This window comes from Tyto alba, unplaced genomic scaffold (assembly GCF_018691265.1).
Source record: "Tyto alba isolate M040663 unplaced genomic scaffold, T.alba_DEE_v4.0 Super-Scaffold_26, whole genome shotgun sequence".
In the NCBI taxonomy this organism is placed as follows: domain Eukaryota; kingdom Metazoa; phylum Chordata; class Aves; order Strigiformes; family Tytonidae; genus Tyto; species Tyto alba.
In genome coordinates, this window is record NW_024881300.1 from 21,679,171 (window position 1) to 21,701,052 (window position 21,882).

Consider the following 21,882-nt stretch of genomic DNA (forward strand, 5'->3'; position numbering starts at 1 on the left):
TTATTTAATGCCCCTTCCTGTCAAGCTGTCATGTTTAATTAGCACCCTCTTGCCCCAGCCCAGGTTAAAACCAGGCTGCAAGAACACCGGGTGCTGGCCCGGGGCTTCCCACTCAGCAACACCTCCAAAATACCTCCCTGGGAGGGAAGTGTAAGGGGACCCCACGTTTCTCTCGGCGTTGCACTGTGCATTGATGTTTCTTTTTAGCGGGGCCGTGCCATTGCAGTTGGGACTCCCCAGGTGGAGGGCTGGCTGTAGGCTCAGAGTTGGAGATGCTCGGTAGCCCTGTGAGGGGGGAAAATCTGCTCTCCAGTCCCGTACAGCCCCGGGGGGTGATAAGCTAAAGCTGCGTCGTGGCATTGCCCGCCACGTCTGAAACCGCGCAGCTGAGAGATGCAAACTGCTCCTGTAGACACCTCCTGCGAGCCCGGAGGTGTGTGGGCAGAGCTGCCGGGTTTATCTGACGCTGGTTGGGTGGTATTGCCTCTCTGGGCTGTTGTAGGGTCCCCCTGGATTGGCCATCACCCGCCCCCAAAAACCTGGAAAGCCTGGGCTCTCCGGTGGAAGAGGAGGCAACCTGGGATGCACAAGTGGGGGTTCAGAGAAACCTCCCGTCCCACGCGGGGCTCGTGGTGGCCAACGCTGGGGATCACCAATGGCATTGACTTCAACCGAGCCCCCCCACCCGCCTGGGGGAACGATCCTCCTCCGCTGGGCTGCAGGGGATGGGAAGGAACCCTGTGCTCTCCTGGTACTTCTCAGCGGCCAGAAAGGAATTTTTTCTCCTGGACATCAAACCACAGCATTTTACAGAGCGGAGGGAAGGCCGGCGGTCTATCAGGCATGCTGTGAAACCGGAGCAGGACAACATCCAGCCCCGATGGATAGAGCAGAGCTGACCTGCCTCGGCCGGCTCCGGTCCAATAACTCACTTGCGTTTGCATTTAATTACAAACGTAAAAAAGCCCTTTCTTTTCACAACAACAAAGCCTTGAACCACACTTCAAAGTTGGGTTTCTGGGACAGTTGCATACCTTTTAAAAATAGCCCTCTGAGCGGTGCCAAGTGCTAAATGGATTGCAGAGGGCAGGTCCCCCACGTGGGGCTTCAAACAGCCCAGCCAGCGCCTGCCTGCTCGGCTGCTGCCGCTCCCCCGGGACCCTCCCAACGAAGGTCCGTGCGTCGCATGAAGCTGCAGCTCTGCTTTCCTTCTCTTGGGTTTTTCTTCACGGGCGTTGCAGGCTGGGAGGCTGGCAAGGCTGAAGCTGCTGGCCAAAAACCCTCGGAAGGTGTTTGGGAACGGCGTGGATGTGCCCGCCTGAGCTGACGCCCTAGTGGCCTTCAAGTGCCGTTCGGGAGGCAAGAGGTTCGTCAGCTGGAAAGTCATAACTGGAATATCCGTGGTAGGGGAAAGGCTGGAGGGGAAACTGAGGCAGCGCTGGTTCAGATCCAGGTGTCCTCCCACCCCGTCTCAGTCTCTTCTGGGACTCTTCTGGCTTCTGAGGAGTTCCTTGGCCCTTCAGCCCAACCTTGGTCCTGCTTGTGGTCAAGAGTCCTCAGGGCTGATGGCTGGCCCAGCTGTATTTTAGGGTCTTTTTCCTCTAAAACAAGTCATTTTGCTCCCCTGAATGTTTTTCTGAACATCGACTGCATCTATTTTCTTCCTTGCCCATTGGCAGCGCAGAAATCATAATAATAGAGTGGGAAAGAGGAGCTCTGTCACAAAGAGAGCCCAGTTCGTGGCGATTAACGGAGCTAAACACAAATCCACTGATGTGCCCTGGCTCGGAGCATCCTCATCCCTTGCCCCAACCTCCCCCTTCCCACGGGACCGCTGCTGCCAGGGCTTTAGGCAGGGCCTGCCTCCCCGTAGCCATCCCAGAGAGGGCGGGTTGTCCAAAGTCAAAGTGGAAGTTTTAAAGAGGGTGTTTCCTACTGTGAGGAAGCAGAAAGCGCATCTCTGAGGAGCTGGGACACGAGGCCGGGAGCTGAGGATTTGCTTCAAGCAAAACTGTTGCATTTTTCTGGGGTAGCGTCTCTTCCCCTGTGATGCCCGACGGGTGTGTGGGAGCCTGGAAGAGGTTGAAGAAGATGAGGGAGTTTGACGTGTGCCATGAAAGACAGCATCAGATCTCTTCCCGGTTTGGCTTTCCCAGAAGCCGAGTCAGGGAGGACCGAGCTGTCAGCATCCCGCAGCATCCTCCGGTGCTTTGGGATCGGTGTGGCCGATGTGCTGCTCCTTTCCTCCGCGGAGAAACGCCAGGCCTGGGGCTGGGGCTCCGTCTGTAAAGCCCTGCAAACCCAACGAAAGCAAATTGCTACCTACGGGAGACAAAACCCAGCTCCCAGGGCAAGGGAAACTGCGTGTAACTCCAGGAAAAGCTCTTCGTGTCGGAAGCGTGCTTTTCTTGGACTGCTCCGCTGTATTTATGCAGGCTGGTATGTGGGGAGTAATTAGAACCTCATCCCGAGTACTTGACGAGCGTGTTTTCCATTCTGGATGTTGACAGGTCAGGCTATCCAGCCGTCCCTCTGTGCCTAAAAATATTGACATTTTATCTTTGCTGAAGCCAAAACAAGGGCCCGGGAAGTTCTTGGACCGGCGAGAGCGATGCTGCTTATTGGCAGGCTGCCGGTGGCACGCGTGGGGCTTCACACGCATGTGAGAACGCCGGGTCCCCCTGTGCCCACACCTCGATGGCAATGGGGGGAATGGGAGAGGCCGGTGCAGGCGTCCGTGCGGAGGGGCTGGGGCTGTCTCGGCTGCCGGGAGCATGGGAAAAGGGTTCTGAACGGAGCAGAGCAAGCAGGGCTGGGAGGTGTTTGCCTGGACGAGGCTGGCTGGGTGCAAGGACACGCTGCTCCTGCCCGGAGCGGGAATTCGGGCACCTTGGAGCAACTGCTGGAGAGCCCACGCTGCTCCGAGAGCGGGAGCAGGGAGAGGTGGGTGCTTCAAACCTCCAGACCGTGGGTTTCACTAAAAAACAGCCGTCTAACCTGACAGGAGAGAGATGGGAGGACAAGGACGCCGAGGATGCACTTGCTCTTATCTTGCTAAAAGATTTTGTAAAACCTGCAGGAAATACCCCGGAGGCAGCTTGGGCTGGCAAAGCTTGCGAAGCTGTTGGAGGGGATTTCAGGGAGTTCACGCAGCCCCGGGCAGCTGAACTAAAACGACCTTATTTCAGGTGATTCGTGAGAGGAAGCTGAAAGGGGAGCCAGTTGGGAACTGTCCCCTCTGCCCTCACCCGCCACAGTCCCAGTGTCCCAGCCCACGCCTCGGGTGTCCCTTTCCACCCCTCTGAAGCTGGAAAAAAAAACCCGGAGGACACACCAGAAGGGCTGGGTTAGTTGCCCGGTGCAGGATATCTGTTCATCGGCAAAGCGATTGGTAAAGGGGAGGGGAAGGAGCTCACTGGAGTGGGAGCACCCCCCAAAACCCTGCCTGTGCATCCCAGCACCCTGGGAGACGGGGTGCTGGATGTCAGGGATGGGCGGGAAGGAGCTCACTGGAGTGGGAGCACCCCCCAAAACCCTGCCTGTGCATCCCAGCACCCTGGGAGACGGGGTGCTGGATGTCAGGGATGGGCTGGAAGGAGCTGGATTGGAGAGACTGGCCGCTGTGGCACCGCTCCCATCCCGCTCATCCCCGCGTCTCGCAGCAGCCCTGCTCCCAGCTCAGGCCATTGCTCGCTGCCGGAGCATCACGTCGGGGGAAGGAGGATTATTTTCCTTCTCCCCGTTTGCCTTCCATGCAAACCAGCCCTACCGTGTAATGTTTCTCATTTCCTCTATACATTAATGAAGGCTCGAAGTGAAAAGCTGCACACTTAGGCTGACCTAACCCCGAGCTAAGCCGGCAGTCGGAGGGACACAATGAGCCGGCTGTTCGGACCTCGCTGGCACCGGCTCCTTGTCTGCTCCCAACACAATGGTGTTTTCCTTGGCCGGCGTTCAGAGGCGCGGGAGGGAGATGGTGACAGGGAGGATTCCCACGTCTCCCCAGCGAAAGTGCCCGACACCGTGGCGTTGTGCCTCCCGGGGGCTCCGCGGAGCCCGTCCTCGGGGGTGCAGCCCTGCGGCGCTGGCTCTGTCCGAAGGGCGCAGGGCAGGGACGAGGCGGGCAGCGTGGGCGAGCGCGGCACGAGGTGGAGGAGCCAGCACCGCTACCTGTGCGTGCAGGGTCTCTGGTTCATCCATCCCACTGGCATTCTCTTGGAAATTAAGAAAAAAAAAAAAAAAAAAAAAAATTAAATTTAGTGGTGGAGCATTGCTCTTGAAATGGAAAATTTGGGCGGGTTTTGTCCATCTTCTTGGCTGACACGAAGCACGGAATAGCTTCGGTGGCTCACACCTGCATTTGGAAGTAAAAAACTCTTTTTCCATAATAATCTCTCCCCAGCTCTTGCAGTGCAGCAAGTGATGTGTTTCCCAATAGCATTATCCACTGCGCCCGGTGTTTTATTTCAGATAAAGTCCTTCTAACCACGTTTTGGTGGCCTCTTCTCCCTCCGGGCCAGGGAAGCGTTTTGCAAGAAACCAGCAGGGTTTTGTACCAAGCTGACTTTGATATCATTTTTGAGCAGTTTGCATGTCTGGTTGATGGGGAGGTGTTGAGGGTTCAGCTGAGCCTGGGACGGGCTGGTCTGATAAGGCTCTCGAGCACCATATAAATGCAAGGGCTCAGGTGTTAGGTGGGATATGAGAGATCTCAGACGAGGAATTGCAAGGAAGGCAATTATGAGCAAGGAATTGCAAGCAAGGAGTTGCAGGTAAGGAGTTGCAGGCAAGGCAATTGCAAGCAAAGAATTGTGAGCAAGGTGATTGTGAGCAAGGAATTACAAGCAAGGGGTTGCAAGCAAGGCAATTGCAAGCAGAGAGTTGCAGGCAAGGAGTTGCAAGCAAGGAATTACAAGCAAGGAGTTGCAAACAAGGAATTACAAGCAAGGGGTTGCAAGCAAGGCAGTTGCAAGCAAGGAACTGCGAGCAAGGAATTGCAAGCAAGGAATTACAATCAGGGAGTTGTGAGCAAGGAATTGCGAGCAAGGTGGGTGTTTCCTGGAGCATCCCAGAGGGAACCCTTCCTTCAGCTCGCTGCTTTTCACTCTTCAGGATTGGGGTTTTTTGCAGTTTGGGAGGTGCGGGAAGCGACGCTGCAGAGAGCTGCAGGTGCCGTGCAGGTTGGCGCAGGGATAACCCGCAGCAAATCTCCGGCAGCGAGCCGGAGCAAGGAGCCCAGAGCTTGTCACGGTGCTCCTGTGCAAGGCTGCCGAGAGCTTAGGGGTGACCTTTAACTCCCGTTTTAGTGCAAAAAAAAACCATTGAGAATGTGGGTCAATCTACCCGCCCGGAGGGAAGGTACCTGCTGGCAGTGGCTCTCCCCTCGCACACGCTGCGGCATCGCTGGCTCCGCCGCCGGAGCAGCAGCCTGAGCCATTCAAGCAGGGCGGTTTTGAGAAGCGGGGATAATTAATTTTGGAAGAGATTACGAAAGCTGTGGTGAATTCTCTGTCACTTCGAGAGCCCAAAGCAGACTCTGGACGCTGGTGTAAAATATCTGCTTTCATTCAACCGCAAGCTCTCGAGGCGAGGCCAGAATCCCTCGGTGAAACTTTTCTGGCCAACATCATGCTGGAAACCAGTGACTGGCTGATCAGAGGGAAGAGTAGTAATCTTAATTTATCACATACTTTTCATCCCAAAGCACTTCCACAGTCCGAGCGATCTTTGCTGCCAACTGTTTGCAGCAATCCTTTCAACTACCCGAGCTGAAATGTTTCCTGGGCTGGGACGGCAGCGAGGGCTGTCGGGAGGCACAAGCAGGTTGCTCTGAAAAAACTCTTCTTCCAGTCGAGAGAAATCTTTCCTGAGAAATCTTTCCTGGGAAATCACAAGCCGGACAGACGGAGTTCCCTGGATGGGAATGTCGGCCGGGGAGAGTTTCACAACCCCGAGTTCACGGCGAGGTCCTTGGGACCGTTAAAGGGCTCGCATGGCGCGGAGCCGGTGTGCATCCCGACGGATTTTGCAATATGACATCCCTCCCCCGGCTGTCAGGGTGTCGCTGCCGGCAGCCCCAGCTCACGGGGGGAGTGAGCTGGGAAACTTGGAAGCATCAAAAGCCACCACGCTTTGCCCGAGCAGCCCCAAGACGGCGGCACCAGGCTGGCGGAGAATATTTTAATGCAGCCCTGCATCCCGGCAGGGTTGACTTCTCAGAGGGGCTGGATAAACCCTCGAGGCCAGGAGCAGCACGTCTGAGCGTTACTCAGCGTCAGAAATCGAGGTCTTAGCTCTGTTTGCCTGGGACAGGTCTAAGCTGGGACTTTCTCTCTGCAACTCTGAAGGTTAAATGGGAGCTGCACGCCCCGGTGCACGATGCAGCTACAGGACGTGCCCACCCCGCTGGTGCTGCAGACGGAGCCTTCCTCCGGCCGGCCGGGCTGCAGAGCATCTCCGTGCTGCTCCTCCCAGCCCCACTTCCCCCCCCTCCCCGCCACGGCCTCAGCCACATCCAGCACCCACCTCCGGACTTCACAGCTTTGGAAGAAGCCCTTCCCCGGGGCAGCCGCCCCCCCGCTTCCTCCCAGGCCTCACCAGGGACTTCCATGAAAAGGTCGTTTATAAAACCTGACGTTTTGTTTCATTGCGAATGCCCCGGCGAGGGCCGGGCTTGAACTCCGCTTTTATTCCACGCGGCTCCTATTTATTTCTGGGATGGATTAGTAAATCGCAGCTGTCACTAAACATTAGCCCGGCCGCTCCAGCAGCTCTCCCTCTGCAAGCCGACAGTTCGTCGCAGCGCGGTACCCGTCGGGATGCTGCCACTGCCTCGCCCTCCGAGCCAGGCTTTTTCTTCCAGTCTCAGCCATGCCCCACGCCATCCCCACCAGCTGTATAAATGCAAGCAGCCTTGAGTTCAAACTAACAAAAATAAAAGGCTCCCCAGGTAACAACTCCTTATCCACTTATCACTTTTAGAAAAGCCAACGGACAGCACGAACGATGCAAAAGGGGATGATGATCGGCAGTTTTCAGGCTCCGTGGCACGGGGCGGAGGGAGGTTGGTACAGTTTGGGGTTTGTGCACTGGGGGGGCTGCACGGTAGCTCCGTTTGAAAGGTTTCGTGCCCTCTCTCAATTCCTAAGTAAACCTCTCGTCCCCCTGTCAGCTTTGATTTGTAACCGTACTCGTGGCATCTGGTTTTCATATGAAGGGTGGAATACAGGGGATGCTGTCTGCTCGCTTCTGCCCAGAGCTATTCATCTGGGGCCGGCTAGCCAAATAAAAAATTGGGAAAAAAAAAAAAAAAAAAAAAAAAAAAGTGTTCCTGAAAGGCACTAATCATTACGGAGGAGGAAGGCAGAGAAAGGATCCGCTGTCCCCGTGTGCTGTGGGATGCGAAGTGAGGGGCAGGAGGGTGAGGAGGGGCAGGAGGGTGAGGAGGAGCCGGAGCCCACCCGGATCCAGGCTCTGCTACAGCCCCCACTCGGGACGAGGCCCTGGCAAATGCCCCCCCCCCCAGAAGGTTGGGGCAGAGGAAAGGAAGGGTTTGCAGGGGGGATTGGAGCAATGGTTGCCGGTTTGTGCGTGTGGCACGTGCTTTTGGGGCACACCTGCCCGCCCCGCTTTGTCCCCAGCACCCTTTCTCCGTGCTCTCAGCAGCAGGGGGGTGGCAGGGGGTGGCTCTGAGCATCCCAAACACCTCCGGAGTTGCCCAGGGTTGCTGGTGCCAGGGGGTCGGCTCCATGCGGCCGGTGCAAAGCCCACCCACGCGGCGCAGGGCTCGGGGCGTTTCGCAGGGTCTTTGGGGTTTTGCTGAGGGCTGAAATGGGATTGTTTCAAGGTGGCGTGGTCAGAGATGGCTTTATGAAACAGGCAACCTGCTTTTACCCTGGCTCTCCGCGGTGGCGTTTGCAAATTCAGGAGGAAAACCTCTGCCTAGAGTCAGCTTGGGGCACCAGCACTGCCCATGGCTTCTTGTTGTGGTGGTTGGCTTTGACCTTTTATTGCATGTAGCCATTTTGCTGCTGTTTCTTGGAACTTTGAGATGCCAAGAAGGCCGAGACGGCCACTGTCCTGCGAAATGCATGAGGAAATGCCAGGGCGGGCCACATGAGAGCCACAGAGGAGGCAGCTCCATGCCCCCTTCAGCATCTGCTTTCGGGGGAGCCGTGGGCAGGGTTCCCCGCATGATGCGTGGTCCCGAGCAAGGACAAGGACATCCCGGGGTGGCAGCTTGTTCTCCATCCACCCGTGGCAGTGGCTTTTGGGCATCCCCCAGCCCGGAGAGCCCAGCCTGGAGCCGTGCCCCGGGCAAGGAGCTCGCAGCCAGGTGAGGTTTGCTCGCTCTCACCTTGTTATCAGAGCTGGAGGATGAGATGAGGCTCTTCTCCAGGGCGGCTTCCAGCAAAGGCCAGATCCCAGCACTGGCATACCAGAGTGCTGATACCAAACCCAACTGGGAACACATAAAAGCAGGGAGGATTGCAAAGCCCACGGCCGTGCCTGTAGCTGGCATGGAAGCTGGGAAACAGCCTTAAAAAGAGGAATATCCAGCTGCCCAGAGGCTCTGGGGGCAAAGGGATGCTCCCAAACCTGGGACCTGCCAGGGACATCCCGTGCTGGGTTGTGGGTGTATGGATGGCTGAGTGCCCCTCGGTCCCCAGCTGCCTGCCCCATCCCAGGCTGCGCTTGCAGCCTTCCCCTTCGCTCCTGTCCTCTTTGGGATGGGGGGAGCCGGGGGCCACGTCCCTGCGCCGAGGCGGAGCGGGATGTACCCTGACGTGCAAGGGTTCAAACAGCACCGGCGAGCCTCTGCCACCCTTCCCTCTGCTAGCAAACCCCTTTCAGACCCTGTAGGGAAGCACACTTTGGCATCATCTAGGATTTTAACGCGATGGTCTAATTTTCCCAAACCAGCAGCTGATTTTCAGCAGCGAGGAATGCTCCAGAGGAAGCGATTTTATTTTCCCTTCCCTTGCTGGACTTCTAGGACGCAGCCTTTGATCCAGACTCCTGATATTATCAAGTAGGAAGCTGCAGCTCTTTGAAGTGGGCTTCACGTTGTGCTTTAAACTTTTGGGGGTTTTAAACCTTTGGCACTGGGTGTGGCTTGGGTACGGATCACCCCAACTTCGGATCCGAGGACCGTGGCCACCGAGGGACGTGCAAGGGCTCAGCTGGGACCACTCGCACCCCGGGTTGGGAGTTTGTAGAAGAGACAAGATCATAGCTCACGGCCTTCTCGGGGAGATTTAATGCTTCAAGGCACCCAGGACTGTGGCCTGGGTAAGATTTGGGTGCTCTGCTGCTGTTTTGAACATCTGGCTTTGCCGCTGTGACCTGGGGCGGTGGAAACAGGTCACATCCTGATTCCAGAGGAGCTGCGCGGTGTGGACGCTGGGATGATGAGGTTTTCAGGGTTGCGCTCATCTGGGTCACTGTAAAACTCCTTTCTGCTTTGCTCCCGTGGCTGCCTGCACAAAATTTCACCCCAAGAAGGCACACACCCCCCCGTCTTGTTTCAGAGGTGCAATGGATGCAGCTGGAAGCAGCAGCGAATGGCTCTGGGATGGGCGCAGCTGGTGCTGGGAGCTCTGCTCACCTGTAGTGGATTAACAGGGACATGGATGGGCTTGATTGGGTTTGCAAACGAGTCCCACATTGCTAACAAGCAATATTCATGAGCCACGGGTCATGCAGCCTCCTCCTGGGACGTGGGGATGAATTGAGCTTGATATGCAATGTCTTAAACTGGGCTTAAAATGTAACTGTTATTGCTTTTTTATACCCTTATATTTTTTTGACAATCCAGGGCATGTCATGCTGGAGTGCTGCGCAGGCACAGAGCAGGCTGGGGGGGCGGGTTGGGGGGGCATGTGTCTCTGTGTCCCTGTCCCCTAAAAAAACCTGACTATTAGCTGCAGAGGTGCAGGTTCAGAGAGCAGGGAGGAGGGGTTTGCAGGTGTTTGCAAGCAGTAATTCCCTCAGCATGGGGTGATGAGGGTGTTGAGCTGTGGGCAGATAAGCCAAAGCGTGGTCAGAGAGCCTGTGCCCCCCGGTGAGCAGTCCTGGGGGTGGCGATGGGCAGGAGGGGAAGGTTTGGGTATGAAATCTGGTACAGGCAGCAGCCGAGGCAGTGGTGACCCCCGTGGATCTGTCTTGAGCCTTTTTATCCTCGTTCCTCATCATTCAATTAAAAAAAGCAGGGTGAAAAATAGAGCTCAAAGGTCAGTAGTCTGTAAGGCAGGGAGAAAGCTGCCTGCATCCCTCGGATGTGTTACCTCTTGGGTTTTGGCAGCTGGAACAGCCAGCCCGCCCTGGCCTGGCAGGGTCTGGCAGCACGGGCAGCAAGGAGGGCAGACTGCAGGCGGGAGGGACGGCAGCACACGTGGGTGCTTGCTTTCCCCTTGCTGTCCCCTCAAGGTGCTTTGGCCAGGACAGCACCGCGGAGCTTTGGTGGGAGCTCCCTGTGAACCCCACCAGAGCATCCCCCCCGCCCCGGCCTGGCTGGGAGCTCCCTGTGAACCCCACCAGAGCATCCCCCCCCCCCGGCCTGGCTGCTCCAAAATCCCTGCGCTGGCTTTCCTGAGCAGCTTCTCCATCAGAGCTTCTCCCGAAGAACTCCTGTCCTTTGGACTCGATACTCCGGAGGGGGCAGGACAATGTCCCTGCAGTGGTGGCTTGGAGCCCACCTCCAGCATCCCCCCAAGCAGTTGTTCCCTGCTGAGCTGGGTTGCTCCCTTCTCCCGCAGATCCATCACCCGGTAAGCAGCCTGCCGCCGTCGAGACAAGCACGAGGAGGATCCACCCGGGATGAGCAGGAATGGCCTCTCCAGCCTTTGGGATTTGCCACGCCGGGGAGCTCAGCACGTCCGGAGCTCGTGAGGAACCCAAGTAGGACGGAGGAGTCCTCAGGTGCCAGGTAGGTGACGGGGACTCGGCCACCTTCTTTGGGGAGGAGACCTAAAACAGTTGCCCAGAGCATGCCCACGGCTCTGGGTGCTGCTGGAGGATGCTCACAGCCTTGGGGTGAGGCGCCTGGGTCAGGCACCCTTGTACAGCACCAAACACCCTCCGTCTGTCTCGCTCCTGCCCGGGACAGCAGCTGCTGGCGGGGGGGGGGGGGGGGGGGCGGGTTCAGCCTGCAAATTCCTCCTGTGCAAAGGCTGGAGGGGGGTTCAGAGGAGAGACGTGGACTGGATCCAGGTCCCTGGCACGGCAGACCCACGGAGTGACGGGTGGCCCAGACTTCCAGGGCCACCACGCATCCCTCGCTGGGAGCCAGCGTGCCGTAGCAGCCATTCGTCCGCTTCCCATCGAGGGACACGCTAACGAGGAGCTCCCAGGAGCTGGGAAAATTCCCTCTGTTTTCCTGATGGTGTAAGGGTGCTGGACACGTGCGTGAGCCCACGCCGTTGCTTCTTGCTTCTTAGCACCAAATCTAAAGCGTCAGGTGGTTTTTCGCGCCAGAAAATCATTATTTTTCTCCCCCCCACACAACCAGCGTCTTCGGCTTTGCAGCAAAATCTGGGGCTGAACTTTTGTCCTGCAGACAGAGACAGCTTTAACTGTGCCCCCGTAGAGCAGCTCAAGCTCTTCCCTTGAGGAAGGTTCACAAGGAAGATGGAAAATAGGCCCTTAATGCCCTAAGAATTTTCTTCTCTTTCCCCGCCCCATCTTCCCTTCCATCAACTTTTAAGCTCATCCAAAAACTGCAGCCCTCTGCTTCTATACATTGATGGTGGGACAGGGATGCTGCAGCTTTGCCAGCAGCACAGGATTTCCATTGAGTTATAAGTGGAAGCAAATGGTTTAAAAGGAAATTAAATTTACAGCTCTATAAAAAAATGCGGTTTATTGCTTTGCCTGTCGTTCAGTAGGGGCAGGGAGATACAGGAATGCTTTGCATTTGTCTCTTGCCTCGGAGGCCAGAGGCAAAGAGGAGCAAACCCACCGATCACGCAACAGCCGGGTGATTTGGCCCCAGCTCCGTGCAGGTCAGCGGCAAAATCCTGGGAGAGGGATGCTTGGAGGTGACGTGAAGCAGGATCTTTCATGCTCTTAAACGTTGGCTGGATGAGGCCCTGAGTTTGGGCTGGAGGGCACGTTCTGCCCTAAGAGATTGAGGCAGGTTCCTCCCCAAATCCCAGCTAAGCATGGCATTTTGAGAACACACCTAAGGGTTTCTTTACCAGGAAAGACGTAGCTCCTCCCTACGGTTTATTAATTAATCTCTCCCCCATGTTGTTACAGCGCTGATTGGGAAGCTTAGAGTAAATGGCAATAAAATAGCTGCGCTGGACATCTGTAAAAGCCAGCTCGGTACATTCTTCAACAGAAATGGAAGGGAGAGGAGGGGCTGGTGCCTTCACATTAAAACGGGGTGGCCAAGGAGCCGCGCTCGCCCACGGGCACACACCGGCTCGGCCGCTGGGTCCGTCTGTGCCGGCATGGTGCCGTGTCCGACTGAGCCAGGAAAATGTCACGGGGCAGGGGAAGGCCAGCGGCTCGTGCGTGTGGGGAGCTCAGCAGGGCCCAGCCCCTGGTGCAAATCCCCCGGGATTAATAGGAGCAGCCCTGGCTCGGAGGCGGAGGGGTGCGGGAGGAGCGATCGGCAGCTCAGCTGGGCTCGGTTTGCGCCGCGCCGGCAGCCGCCGTTTTGGGGTTGCACATCACTGTCATCCCGGGAGCGATCCTTCCCGGGGCTGCCAGCACGGAGGGGACCCGCCAGGAGCAGCTGGGGTGACATCTGTCCCCATTGCCACCTCGCTCGGGGCCCCAGCGCAGGCTGAGGGATGCTCTGGCCAGCCCGTGTGAGGTGGGCGAAGGAGCTTTGCCTCTTCCAGCGCCGTCTGAGCTACAAAGCGAGCGTGCGGAGGCTCTTGGCCCTCCGGAGGAGGAACCTCCCCCAGCTCCAGCCCTCCCAGCTGTGTCAATAGAGGAGGAAGAAAACAAAAGTGCTCTTTCTTCGCCTGTTGTTTTTGCAGAGGGGGACAAGCCGATGGCAGTTGCACTGTGACACTGGCTGCTGGGGACAAGCGCGTGTTGGGCTCGGCCGAGCTCTCCGCAGCCTTCTGGGAAGCGTTCAACAGCAGGGTGCCATGAAGGAAAAACTAGAAGGTCTGCATATATATATATATATATATATGTATATACACATATTTCCTTTTGCCCGTGACTTTATTGCGAGGAGATCATTAAAGGAAGGAAGGGAGGGGGCTCTCTGGCCTTTCCCTCGAGCCAGATTTTTTCCCCGAGGAGCGTCCCTGCTGCCACCATGGCCCGGGGTGGTTGCACATCCCCGGGCTTTGCTGGGACATCTCTCCCTTCGTGGCTGTCCACGCAGCTCTCACCGTGTCCACGCTGCCGGCTGCACCCAGGCTCCTCGCTGCATGCTCTTCCTCCACCTCCGAGTAACCTTCCTCGCAGGAGGGACCGAGGACATCGCAGGGGTGAGACCAGGACCTGGCCGCTCCTCTACGTTCCCCCCAGTGTCTTCCAGCGAGCGATTGTGCGGGCAGCTTCTGAAGGGCTTTGCAAGACACCAGTGGCTCTCCACGCTGATATCTCGCCAGAGCATCACCCAGCGGTGCTGTTGTTGCTCCTGAGCGTGCAGAGCTCGGCAGGGCTTCGGGGCAGCAGCTCACCCCTGGGAAGCCTCCTCTGCACCCCGCCGTGCTGCAGATCCAGGAGCCGCCCCATCGGCATGGGGCTGAGGCAAGCCCAGGTGCAGGCAGAGGTGGCCACAGCTGCCGGCCGACCCTCTGCCGCGTTTCCTCCCCGGCGTAGCTCCGCGGCAGCCTCTCCAGACCCGACATCAGCTGTGAAAACAAGAGGAGCCGCCTTCCCGCACGGTGCAGGAGATGCGGCCGGTTCCTCCGGCAAAGCCCCTGCCACCGCCGCGGCGTGGGGAGCACGGGGCTCACGGCTTGGGGTGCCTCGGGCATCTCAGCCTTTGCAACGGGAGGATGCCCGGTCCCCTTTGCCAACTGCTAAACGTTATAGATGCTTCTAGGAGTGAAACGACGAAATGTGAGACTTAAGTCACTGTGCCTGTTCATTTTAAAGGGTCTCGCCCAAGAACGGCTGGAGGGAGGCTCGGGGGAGACCCCAGCCCTGGGGGGGAACACAAAGCTCCCCCCATCTTTCTCCCCAGATCTGCTCCGGCTTTCAGAACATCTTAAACCTGATATTTGAGCGTTCTCATCCCTCCTCGTGGCAGCGCTGTCAGCCTGGAGCCATTCTGCAGAAGGTACCGGGCCCTGCTCACGTTTTCTGCCTCTGGCGGGGTCGCGTAGCCCCCCCCCCCCGACCAGGCTGCCGGCACCGGGGCGGTGCTCCAGGTCTCCCCACACATCCCTCCTCCTGGTGCAACATCTGGATAAACCCACGGAAGCATCTTGCAGCCTTGGGGCTGGTGAGCATCTCAGGATGGGGGATTTGCTCCAGCTTAAACCCCGAGGAAGTGGCAACGTCTGCAGGCAAGAGGAGGGGACTCAGGTTGGCTCTGCCCAAACCGGTGTGCACCTGCTTGTGTCAGAATGGGAGCAACTCTTGGTTTTGGGTTTTTTTTTGGTTTTTTTTTTTTTTGTGGACCCTCATTTTCTTCATATACAACGATGGAGCTGGTGGTGGCACCATTCCTGCCAGGCTCTGTGAAGCCCCCCCCGGCGCAAAGCCAGTCCGCCGGGCGCGTGCACCCGTCGCTTTTCCGTCGGAAGCCCAGCCCGACGCTCCGAGGACGCGGCGCGCGGCGAGGAGATAAAGCGAAGCCGAGCGGAGCTATTCTGCTTCACGCTCTGCCCTGAGAAGCAGCAGATTTATGCGCCGCGTTTGCAGGGGCAACGCGATATAAATCAGCTGCTCTCCCGTGTCGTCTCCATTGCTGCTGCTGGTTCCCACGCATATATCCATTTTAATCTCTGGGCTGACAGGGAGAAATCGCTCCTGGCTGCTCCTGAGGGTAACCAGGGTGCTTTGGGCAGGAGAAGGGGAGTCCCAAAAAGAGGAGGACGACGTCTGTCGCTTGAAGAAAGCATCTTGCACCAAGCAGATATATATTTTGGTGGTTCCTTCCCCCCCCGTTGGATGCTCCAGCCAGATCTACCCGCTGCTCTTGACCCAACGGGGCCGGACGTCTGTGCTGGGTGACCTTGAGGGTGCCAAGCCTGCTGTCCCCAGAGCTGTCTGACCACGGCAGCGATGCTCAGAGGATGCAGGAGCGGGGGAGCCGCCGTGCCGGGGTTTGCAACGTGACTCCTGATGCTTCAGCTGGTTGTTGGCAGCGGGAGCCAGGGGGAGGAAAACAATACGCAATTGCAGTGCAATTAAGCAGCCTCCTAATTGCAGCGCTACATACAGCTCTTCCGCTGCTTTCTAAGTTTGGTGGCATAATTACAGCAGCAGGGTAAAGGCAGCATCTGTGATCCCACCGTGCCAAGCCCTGCCTTCCAGGGATTTTGGATTTGACCGTATAAATCCTGGGCTGAAACCTGGCATCTGATAAAAGGGAAAAGTAACCCCCCAAGCTGTGCCTGGGCTTGGCCCTGGGGAGGCACGACGGGCAAAGTCCTCGCGTCCCCTGCAGCCCCCCGCCCTACCTGCTGGCCCTGTCCTGGGGCAGAGGCAGCACGTTTTCCTCTTTATGATGTGTTTTTGCAAAGCAGCTTTTAAAAGCAAAAAAAAAAAAAAACATAACAAAACACAGCGCCGAAGTCTTGCTCTGGTCAACCATTGTAACTCTCAGTTTAGAAACATGCGGTGAGGAAGATTAAAGGGTGGCTCGGGGGAGGGCAGGCTGGGTGTCAGGATGCTGGAACGTACTGGGAGCAGACACAGGCACGAGGGAGTTGTCCTCTCTCCATCTCCTCAGCTCGGCTCTTTTTCGGGCGGACACAGGAGGGTGAACCCTTTGGCTGATCCCAGCGCCGGCTTGTTATTGTAGGGTTGCTTGTGCAGGGTGGTTTGTTTTGGGAGCATCCCCTCCAGCATCCCCCCAGGCACGAGGGTCACCGACCGCCCCGAGGAGACGGGCAGCGTGGGCACGGCATCAGCCGGCAGAGCACAGGCAGACTCCCAGACCTATATTTTAATTTTTAAAATTTTTTTTTATTTTTTTTCTATACTGCGGGTTTGAGGAATCCCGAGATAAATGCCACTTTCTGTGTTAAAAGGAGGACGTCTATGGAAGGTAGGGGAGGGAAGCTGAATCGCAGCCTGTGTTTTCAGTTGGAAACGTGTCTCGGGTGCCGAATGTTTTCCATCACACAGGCGGGTTTGTGTGGATTCACCTGGGCAGGAAGCAGCGGGGTAAAGCGATACCCCACGGGGCGCGGGCAGCCCTTCTCCAACACCCCCTTTCCCTAAACTCGATAGCAGCCGGCGGCTCTTAATGAAATAAGCAGCCACTTTACGGCAGCTCTTGCACCATGTGTGAAAATTATTACTTCCAACGTTTTGCTGGAAAACAGAGAAAAAGGAGCCGGGCGGACGAGAGATGCACGAAGTTATTTACTCCACAGCCCCATCCCCACGCTGGCACAAATATCCCACCCAGCTCCCCCCTGCAAATACCTCCTGCCCGCTCCCAGCAACATTAAATCTCCAGGTGAAGGAAAAAAACCTCTTGATCTGTGAATTCACTGTAAAACTATGCGGGGTTTAGTAATATTGCATTAGCACTGGTTTGGTCATTGCTAAATAGCTGAGGGAAATAAATAGTTTCCGGTGTCCATCGGATTAGGTATTGTCTGGGATGCTTTCTGCGGGGAGGAAAAATAATCCCTGGATGAGCGTGGCTTGTCAGACGAGGAGTGATGCCCCGACCCCCCGCCCGATCCTGCCTGCATCTGCCTGCCACTGGGATCTGGAGAGAAACCACTAATGAGTGGGCTTTGCCCATTTTTAAAAAAAGAAAAAAAAAAAAAAAAAATTAACAGTGTTTGGAAGAATTCCGTTTTCCAGCCAGGATATGAAAATACATATTTTTTTTTTTTTCCAGACTCCCAGAGGTCAGGGGGGAGCGGTTTGTTCTTTTTCATTTTTCCTTCAGTGGTCGAAGATGAGGAAAGGAATGAGACACATGGGAGAGCATGAAGCCTGGTCCCTGGCGATGCTGCCCGCCCCAGGCCGGGGGCAGTGGCCAGGTTCCCACCCCATTTCAGTGCTTCCCAGCCCCTTTTTGCCTCCAGCATCACTTCACCACTGGGATTCGGCCTCGGAAGGGGGCTGCATCTGTGTTTTCCCTGCGGGAAGAGCAGCAGCATCCTCCTTTCCTCAGACCTGGTCTTCCTGAGACAACATATTTTTAAAACCTCCTTGCTCTGCCCGAAAACCATGCCCTGCAGCAGAAGGGAAATTCCCAGCCCTCGCTTTGCATCTTGCAAGCACACATCAAGGAGGGATGTTGTCCCAGACCAACACAACAGAGATGGGCTTGGACCCCGAGCGCTTTTCCACCTCATGCAGCACCAGCAAAAGGAAAATATTTGCAGGATGCCATTCTTCAGCCCTCTGAAATATCCTCTGCTAAGTTTTTTTCAACTGATGAAAGAAAAATACGCTGGTGTGAGGAAAGGGATTTTGTCGCTTGGTGTGTCTCTGGAGAAAACGTGCCTCCTGAGCAAACAGAGCCTGGGCTTGTCCGGGCGATGAATATTGGCATTATTCAACTGCACTCACTCGCGGATGGTGCCTGGGGAAAAAGAAAAGAAGAAAAAAAAAAAAAAAAAGAAGCAGAAGAAATAACCCGGAGCCTCTCGGTGGGTTTTCTCCACCTTGGTGTCGCCTGGCCCGTGCCCTCTCCTGCCGTGGCTGGGGCACAGGGATGTGTCCCCACATCTGCCACCCAGCAGCTGAACCAGCGGGAAGGGCCGCCTGTGCCTGGAAACCCATCGGCGAAATGCTTTTCATTACTCGCCCTTTGAAGTTTTAGGCATGTGCCGGACTCGTGTTTGGCACCTGCAAACAAACCTGACCCGTAGCGGCTGCCCGGCTTTGATGTTTTGCGGCGTGGGAGGGTGTCCACAGCCAGGGGCTGCTGTCCCCCTCCTGGAGAGGGGCTGGAGGGGACCAGACACCCGGGCGAGACGACGGAAAACGCAGCTGGATTTTGGTCCAGCTCCTCCTCACCCCGCAAACCAGGGAGGCACCGGCGGGGCGTGCAAATCCGTCCTGCTCTTATATCACCGATGCTTTGACGCATCCACATCACGTTGGCAAGCAGAGGAGGCCGGAGCTGCTCGCCGCCCCGGGCGCTGGCAGCCAGCCGCTGCTCCCCGGCTGGGGCTGCCGGGGCCGTGTAACCCTCCCGGCTGCAACCAGCATCTTTACGAAGCGGCCGATTGAAGTTCGCCATGAATGTCCCTCTGTTCACCGGCCTTTTTATAGCTCCGCGCGTTTTTCTTGGCCCCGAGCGTTTCTGCTCCCGTTGAGAACAGAGAGCATCTCTCAGCGCCGGCGTCTGCAGCCAGCCGGGGCGGGAGGGAGCTGCACGGGGGCAGCTCATTTTTTGGGGTCCTGCTGCCCAAAATGCAACGTTCCTGTCCGGGTCTGTGCCCCGACACCGGGGCAGCCGGTGCGTTTTGTAGCTCAGCCACAGCGGAGCTCGAGGACCGTCCCGGTGAGGAGCTGCGGTGATGCTGGAGTCTTGAGCATCGGCGCCTAAACTCCCGACCCCGCGCTGCGGTTTCCCGCGTGGCGCGTCCCTCCCGCTTCCCGAGGGCCGCGAATCCCCGGGGGAACGCCGTGCAAGGCGCTGGAGGCAATGGCAAGCTCGGCTTCAGGCAGCAAGCCCAACCAGAGGGAAGCCAAACCGGGTCGTTCTCCATCAAAACCGCTCCCGTGCATCCCAACCCCACGGCTGGGAGAAGGAGCCTAAAGGAGGGGGACCCCCCAAATTCCCGAGCTGCTTTCCCTGCTCTCCGGGATGCGATTTCCCACACTCCCCCCCCCCCGGCAGGTGCTCGCCTGCTGTCTGCTTCCCCTTTGGTGTGGGGAGGGTGGCGAGGCGGTGACGCGTGCCGCTGGCCGAGCGATGGGGAAATGCTCTGGAGCAGACACGAGCCAAGGGCTGGGCAGCAAGGACCTGCTCCCTGCGGGGTTTTCTGCAGCCGAGCAACATCAGTTACAGAAAGGAGCAAATAGGCAGTAAAATAAGGGGATGGTATTAAAATCCTCTCTTGCTGCGAGGGCTGGAGGGGTCCCGGGTCTCCGGTAGCGACGGGGACAACGGCAGGTGTGGGGGTTTTGCTGTAGCATCTGTGGGTCACAGGCAGGCGAGGCCGGTTGCCCGGCGCCGGCTGTGAGCACCGGGGATCCCACGGGAGAGGACGGAGCCGACGTCGCTCCCGAGAGCCGCAGGGATTTTGCAGGGACGTCACGGGTGCGTGCGGGAGGTCACGGATGGCGCAAGCTGGTGGTGGCAGCTCGGGGTGGGGGGGATGAGCCGGGGGGGGATACCCGGGGCGTCAACCCAAACGTCGTGGCTCCTCCGGGCAGGTGGCACCCACAGCACATCCACATAGCCCGGAGGTCTGTGTGCCACGGGTGGGACAGCACCCACGGGTCACCCCAGCCACGACTCCACCAGGGACCTGCCAAATCTGCCCATCCCGGTGAGAGACATGCTGGGACGGGGCAAGTGTTTAGCTCAACAACTTGTTTGCTTTCTCGTAGCCAAGCCAAGCAGCCGGGCTTTTGCGGGGACAGTCTGGGGTTAAAGCAAACCTGGCCGTGGCCGTAGGGGTCTTGTGCAGTCTGCAGGGTGTTTTCCAGCAAAGCCATGCATGGGGCTGCTCCCCCCTGTGCCTTGAGTGTAATCGGATCCATCTCCCACCAAGCAAGCGTTTGTATTTGGAGCATTTTCTGAATGTTTTGCATTTGGGAGACACACGAGGAATGTCCGCTGAGGAGGGCAAACAGCCTGTGAACCGGCGAGGCGCTGGTGCTCAGCCCGGGCTGAGATTTGGGGAGCTGAGCCCCTTCTCCAGGGTTGTCGCTGCACGGGTCCCACTTCAAACCCCGCAGCTTTCCTGGTGCAAAAGCAGCATTTTTTCGGTGAAAAGAGAAACCACCATTTCTAGCACCACCTTCCCGCTGCAGGGATCGCTGTCCACCGCGAGCCCTGAAATTGCAGCCCGATGTGATTTGGGAGGAGGCGGCTGCTGGAGCAGCATCGCTGGGTCTCCCCATCCCCAGCTTTCTCCTCCCTGAACCCCCCCCCCCCCCCATCCAAAGTTGGCACCGCACCGGGAGGCTGCTTGCAGACACCTTTGCTTCCCTCTGCAGGAAATCGCCATAAATTGCAAGTCGGTCTCTGTGCATCGGGTTATCCCGAGAGCTGGACCCCACCAGGGATGGAGCTGCTGGGGGCGGGGGGGGGGACAAACATCAAGTTCAAGTCAGCACGACGTGGCCTGCCAGAGCCACTGGCTACTTTTATCTCCATCACTTGACTATTATACTTAATCAGGAAAGGGGGATATTATTTTTTTTTTTCTAAATCCACTTTTCTTTTATGCAGAGCAAATTATAATCACTTTTAATTGAAAAAAAAAAAAAAAAAAAAAGCTGATAATATTCTGAACCAAATTTCTGGAAGAGAATAATTAACGGTGCAATAAATCCCCAAAGGAAATGCTCATTAATCTTGTCTTTCAGAAGCAAATTTCAGAAGAGAGCTTATTTAAAACATTGCTAATAATTATAGGAAAGTTGACAGCTTAAAAGCCCCCAAATCTAGCAGCAGTCTCCTCCTATCAGATCCTGTGGTAACTAGTTCAGGCTGGGCGGGAGCATCCCTGCTCTCGGGGCGGGGGGCGGCCGCTGGGTACCACTGGGGATGGGTGGGACTCCCCAGGAGGGTTACAGGGGACACGGGCTCTGTGTCACCAGGGCTGGGCTCAGGAGGGCTCCCGCCGTGGGTCACCCCTCCTGCCTGAGCTGGGAGAGAAGCCCTGGGGAGCAGGGGGGGGGACAAGATCATTGGAACCAGTTTGGTGGGTGCGCTCAGAGCATCGGGGCTGGGGCTGGTGGCTGGTGCTGTGATGTTCCTTGTGGTGCCTGTGCTCCTCGTGTCATCCACGCTCCTCGTGCCACCCGTGCTCTTTGTGACACCCGTTCTCCTTGTGACACCCATTCTCCTTGTGCCACCCGTGCTCCTCGTGTCATCCATGCTCCTCGTGCCACCTGTGCTCCTTGTGACACCCGTTCTCCTTGTGCCGTCTGTGCTCCTTGTGCCACCTGTGCTCCTCGTGTCATCCATGCTCCTTATGCCACCTGTGCTCCTCGTGCCACCTGTGCTCCTTGTGACACCCGTTCTCTTTATGCCACCTGTGCATCTCATGCCACCCATGCTCCTCATGCCACCCATGCTCTTCGTTCCACCCGTGCTCCTCATGCCCCCCATGGTCCTCGTGCCACCTGTGCTCCTTGTGCCCCCCATGCTCTTTGTGCCACCTGTGCTCCTTGTGTCATCCATCATCTTCATGCCTCCCGTGCTCCCCGTGACACCCATTCTCCTTGTGACACCCGTGCATCTCGTGCCACCCATGGTCCTCATACCACCTGTGCTCCTTGTGCCCCCCATGTTCCTCGTGCTGCTTGTGCTCTTCATGCCCCCCATGGTCCTCGTGCCACCTGTGCTCTTCATGCCCCCTGTGCTCCTTGTGCCACCTGTGCTCCTCGTGTCATCCATGTTCCTCGTGCCCCCCGTGCTCTTCGTGCCACCCGTGCTCCTTGTGACACCCATTCTCCTTATGCCGCCTGTGCTCCTCGTGCCACCCGTGTTCCTTGTGTCATCCATGTTCCTCGTGCCACCCGTGCTCCTTGTGACACCCGTTCTCCTTGTGCAGCCTGTGCTCCTTGTGCCACCCGTGC

At 57.3% G+C, this 21,882-nt stretch overlaps 1 protein-coding gene across 1 annotated transcript in view; it reads left to right on the forward strand.

The window, feature by feature from the left end:
• The window catches only part of ZNF469 (zinc finger protein 469), a 49,503-nt gene that overhangs the window by 5,187 nt on the left and 22,434 nt on the right, over positions 1–21,882 (forward strand). Inside the window, exon 3 of the mRNA XM_042797729.1 lies at positions 10,758–10,927. The gene's annotated coding sequence lies outside the window, so the exon portion shown is untranslated. The remainder of the gene's footprint in view (positions 1–10,757; positions 10,928–21,882) is intronic.